Below are 6000 nucleotides of genomic sequence, written 5' to 3'. Positions count from 1 at the left end.
CGGAGCTTACCTCTTCCCAAAGACAAATCTACAGCTACAAAAGGAATCATTTCTTCTGAAAAGAAAGGCCCCAAATTAGCTGGAGGACTCCTCCAGCTAAACAAAACAAAACATTGAGGTGGGATGAAGAGGCTGAAACACAATTTTACCATAAACCTCACCCCTAGCATGGCAACCTATAATGGAGAGGGTACTCAAAATCCCAGACTTCTTCCTGAGGAAAGAAGGGTTTGAACTCCACGTCTGGCATCTCAACTTTAAGAACTCTAGGCAGAGGATCCCCAAAACATCTATTTTTAGAAGTTAATAGGGCTTGCTGCCCCCCTGTCCTGGCAAGACAACAGTGATCTAAGAAACAGTTCTTAAATAGCTTACGCACCTCCTCACCCACCCCAGAGTTCAGGGCGGAGGAAGCTGAATGAAAAGTTCCCAGACTTTTTGTGAAAGACACTTATTTTCTTATTTTAAAGCACTAGATTGAGGGGTGGGCATCCAATTTAACACACGGCTAGGGGGCTAGTGAAATATTCTTCAAAGACATAGGCTGGCAGGTACTATTTTAGTGCTCTTCCTCTGCCTCATTCCAGCCCTTGTATCTCCCAGAAAGGAGCTTCTATATTTATCTGGTGCCCTGATTTTTACAGCGTCTGCCCAGGACAAACCTCTGGATTACCTGGCTCTGGTAGCCATTGTGGCTTATGGTAGTGGGTCCCACAGGGCTGTAGCAAACAGAGAACAAGTTCGTAACTAGCTCCAATGCACAGAGGACAGCAGAGAGGCAACAGGCTGAGGCAACCAGTCTTGCTGTTCAAGAAACCTATTAGCTTGTCTTCATAGCTGTGGCCTGAGGGCAGGCTTCCCATTAGACACACACATAAGGGATGACAGTAATCCTCTTCAGAGACTTCAGAGCCTGAGTGATATCAATGTGCTCTCCCTCTGCTGAGCTTGAGAGCACTAGGGTATCCCAGACAAGAGCTTGTGCACACATCTGGAGCCTCAGTTTTCATGTCTGTTGCCCCAGCTTTTGCATCTGCCACACTGAGGCACATCATCTGATAACTTAACTGTGATGGCCAGTGTGGCTGTGTCCATGGGTTCAGTGGGATGATGGGCAAAAAACCAAATGGTTCTCAGATCAGGGCTCATTGCAGAGGGAGCAGACAGAAACATCTGCATTCCAGTCTTCTTTTGAAAGAGATAAATTTGCACATTTTAGAAGTTACTACTTGAGGATCTGACTTCCAATCAGCTTAAATCTAGGTGTTGACGAGATCTTCCCCTTTGGGGCAGTGACAGGTATGGCACCCTCAACTATTGGGAGCCACTAAGGTAAAGAAGCCCGCTTGGACAATCACAAAAGTTTGAGAGACAACCAAGAGCTAGGGCAGGGTTGAACAATAAGGCTCATCTCCTCCAGGAGTTCAATCCTTCAAGACTGGGAGAGATGACTATTTTTTCTAATGCATAGAAACCAACATAGTGAGTCAAAGAAAATGAAGAAATAGAGGAATATGTTCCAAATGAAAGAATAAGATGAAACCTTGGGAAAGGGACTTAAAGGAGATAGAGGTAAGTGATTTACCTGAAAATGAGTTCAAAATAATGGTTATAAAGATGTTCACTGAGCTTGGAAGAAGAATGGATGAACGAACTGAGAATTTTAACAAAGATAGGGAAAATATAAGGAAGTACCAAACAGAAGTCCCAGAGCTGAAGAATATAATAATTCAACTACAAAATACAAGAAAGTTTCAACAGCACATCAGATGAAGCAGAAGATAGGATCAATGAATGCAAATACAGGAGAGTGGAATTAACCCACTCAAAGCATCAAAAGAAAAAAGAATGGGGGCACCTGTGAGGCTCAGGTCATGATCTCAGAGTCCTGGGATCAAGCCCTGTATGGGGCTTTCTGCTCAGCGGGGAGGCTGCTTTCCTTTCTCTCTCTGCCTGCCTCTCTGCCTACTTGTGATTCCTCTCTTTCTCTCTGTCAAGTAAATAAAAAAAAAACAAAAATCTTAAAAAAAAAAAAAAAGAAAAAGAATGAATATAGCTTAACAGTCTGATGGGACACCATCAGACAAATCAACAAACCATTTGCATTATAGGTGTCCAAGACAGAAAATAGAAAGTAAAATGATCGGAAAATTTATTTGAAGAAACCATGACCGAGAACTTGCCTAACCTGGGGAAGGACACATACATACAGATTCAGGAATTGCAGAGAGATCCAAGTTAGAAAAATCGAAAGAAATCCACACCAAGAGACATATTATAAAGAGTCAAATTCAAAGACTAGGAAAAAAATCTTCAAAGCAGCAAGAGAAAAATAATTTGGCAAGAAGAAGGGAATCCCCATAAGATTATCAGCAGAAATTTTGCAGGTCAGAAGAAAGTGGCACCATATATTCCAAGTGCTCAAAGAAAAAATACTTCCCAATCAAGAATACTCTACTGGGCAAAAATTTCTTTCAGAATTGAAGGGCAGATAAACAGTTCTAGACAAATAAAAACCAAAGAAGTTTATTATCATCTGACCTGTCTTATAAGAAATGTTCAAGGGACTTCTTTAAGCAGAACAAAATGGTACTAATTAGTGAAGGGAAAACATGTGGCAGTTTCAATTTCACTGGTAAAGGTAAATATATGTTAAAATTAGAATAATCTAATGTAAAGGTGGTAGATTAATCACTCATAAAGGCATATGAAAGCTAAAGACAAATGTAAATTACTAAAACTGCAATAATTTGTTAATGGGTGTATGAGATGAAAAGATGTAAGTTGTGATATCAAAAATAAAATGTTGGGAGGGAATATAAAAATGTAGAAATTTAGATGCATTAACACTTAAGTTGTTACTATCTTAAAATAAATTGTTATAAATATAAGTGGCTTTTTAAAAAAATGTAAGCCTCATGGTAACAGAAAGCAAAAATCTATAGTAGATCCAAAAAAGACAAAGAGAAAGGAATCAAAGACCTCTACAAAATCATCAAATCACCAAGAAAAAGAGCAAGAGAAGAAAGAAAAATGGAATTACAGAACAGCCAGAAATCAATGAACAAAATGGCAATAAGTGTGTAGCTATCAATAATCATTTAAGTGTAAATAGACTAAACATTCCAATCAGTGGACACAGGATGGCTGAATGGGTAAAACAACAACAACAACAAAAATCCATTTATATATTGTCTATAAGAGACTCACTTCAGAAGGAGGGACACACACAGACTGAAAGTAAAGTGATGGAAAAGACATTCCATACAGATAGAAACCAAAAGAAAGCTAGGGTAGCTATACCTAGTTATAGACAAAACAGACTTTAAGACAAAAATGGTAACAAGAGACAAAGAAGGTCATTACATAAGTAAAAAGGGTCAGTCCAAGAAAAGGACGTAACACTTGTAAATATTTAACTACACAACATAGCAGCACTTAAGTAAATAAAGCAAACATTAACAGAGCTAAAAAGGGAAATACACATCAACACAATATGCAAAAATCTGTTGCATTTCTATATACTAGTAATGAACTATCAGAAAGATAAACTAAGAAAACAATCCATTTCCGACTGCATCAAAAAGAATAAAATAATAATGAATTTTAACCAAGGGTGTGAAAGGCCTGTACACTGAAAACTATAAGACACTGATGACAGAAATGGAAGAAGACACAGGTTAGTTGAAAGATATTCCATGCTCATGGATTGGAAGAACTAATATTGCTAAAATGTCCACGTTACTCAAAGCAATCTACAGATTCAATGCTATCCCCATGAAAATTCCAATGGCATTTTTCACAGAAATAGAACAAATAATCCTATAATTTGTAGGAAGCCACAAAGACCCCAAATAGCCAAAGCCATCCTTAGGAAGAAGAATAAAGCTGGAGACATCATGCTCCCTGATTTCAAACTCTTACAAAGATAGAGTAATCAAAGCAGTATAATACTGACATAAAAACAGATAAATAGATCAAAAGAACAGAACAGAAGGCCAGAAGTATACCCAAGCATGTATGGTCAATTAATTTGTGACAAAGGAGGCAAGAATACACAATGGGGAAAAGACAGTCTCTTCAATAAAGTCTTGAGAAAACGACAGGTACATGCAGAAGAATGAAACTGGACAACTGTTTCATCATACCATACACAAAAACCAACTTGAAATGGATTAAAGACTTGAAAATAAGACCTGAAATCTTAAAACTCTTAGAAGAAAACAGACTGACATCAGTCTGGTGAGGACTTTTTAGACCTGACACCAAAAGTCCAGATAAAAATAGCAAAAATGAACAAGTGAGACTTTACCAAACTAAGCAGTTCTACACAGCAAAGGAGACCATCAGCAAAGTGGAAAGGGAGCTACCCAAATGGGAGAAAATACTTGCAAATCAGATATCTGTTAAGAGGTTAATATCCAAAGTAGATGAAGAACTTGTACAACTCAATGACAAAACAAACACCCCCCCAATCCAATTAAATAATGGGCAGAGGACCTGAACAGACATTTTTCTGAGTAAGACTTCCAAATGGCCAATAGGTGTATGACAAGATGCTCAACATCGTTAGTCAACCGGGAAATACAAATCAAAACTGCAATGAGCTATTTCCTCATGTATATCAGAATGGTTAGTATCAAAAAGACAAGAAAAAACAAGGGTTGATGAGGATGTAGAGAAAAAAATGATCTACTGGTAGGGATGTAATTGGTATAGCCACTATGGAAAAGAGTATAGAGATTCCCCCAAAAGTTAAAAATAGAATTACCTGTCGAGCCAGCAATTCACTTCTGGGTGTTTATATGAAGACATGATAACACTAACTCAAAAAGATACCGGCACCCCCATTTTTGTTGCAACATTATTTATAACAGCCAAGATATGGAAACCTAAGTGTCCATCAGTGGATGAATGGATAAAGAAAATTTGAGATTTATTACTTATATTTATACATATATATGGTGACTTATATGTGGTGATATCTATACTTCCATATATATCTATATACATATATGTGACATATGTATGTATATATGATATATGATATATATATGATATGTATCTATATATGATATATGTATGTGTATATATGATATATCTATATATGATATATCTATATATATGATATGTATTATATATTAGTTATATCTATAAAGGAATATCAATATATATGTGGTGATGAGAGGTGTATACATCACCACATATATATCAGTATTCCTTTGTATATGTAATATATAATGTATATACTCCACACATACACTAATATTCCATATAATATTCCATTATATACACACACACAATGGAATATTACACAGCCATAAATAGAAGGAAATCCTGCCATTTAAAAAAAGATTTTATTTATTTATTTGACACTGAGAGAGATAGAAAGCACAAGCAGGCATAGAGGCAGGCAGAGGGAGAAGGAGAAGCAGGCTTCCCACTGAACAGAAAGCCTCACACAGGGCTTGATCCCAGGATCCTGAGATCATGACCTGAGCCAAAGGCAGATGCTTAGGTGACTGCGCCACCCAAGTACCCCAGATCCTGCTGTTTTTTACAACATGGGTGGATCTTGAGGACATTAAGCTAAGTGAGAGCAGTTTCAAGCCCAGATAGTGTCTTTATAACCATTATTCTGAATTCTAGTTCTGACATCTTACTTATGTTCTTACTGATAAGTGGACTCTTAGAAACAAAAAAAAAAACAAAACAAAAAAAAACCCAGAACAAACATAGAGGTCCAGAGACCAGATTGGTGGTTGCCTGAGACAGGGGGATAAGGGTGGGAGACACACATGAAGGTGTCAAAAGTCATAAGCTTCGAGTTATAAAAATAATAAATCATGGGATATAACACAGGTGACTGTAATCAATAATACTGTGTTGTATATCTGAAAGCAGCTCAAAGTAGATCTTAAAAGCTCTCCTCGCAAGAAAAGAAATTTTTTTGTAACTATGTGTGGTGATGGGAGTGAACTAGACTCACCATGGTAAACA

The sequence above is a fragment of the Mustela erminea genome, chromosome 6, assembly GCF_009829155.1.
Source record: "Mustela erminea isolate mMusErm1 chromosome 6, mMusErm1.Pri, whole genome shotgun sequence".
In the NCBI taxonomy this organism is placed as follows: domain Eukaryota; kingdom Metazoa; phylum Chordata; class Mammalia; order Carnivora; family Mustelidae; genus Mustela; species Mustela erminea.
This window is presented reverse-complemented; position numbering follows the sequence as displayed.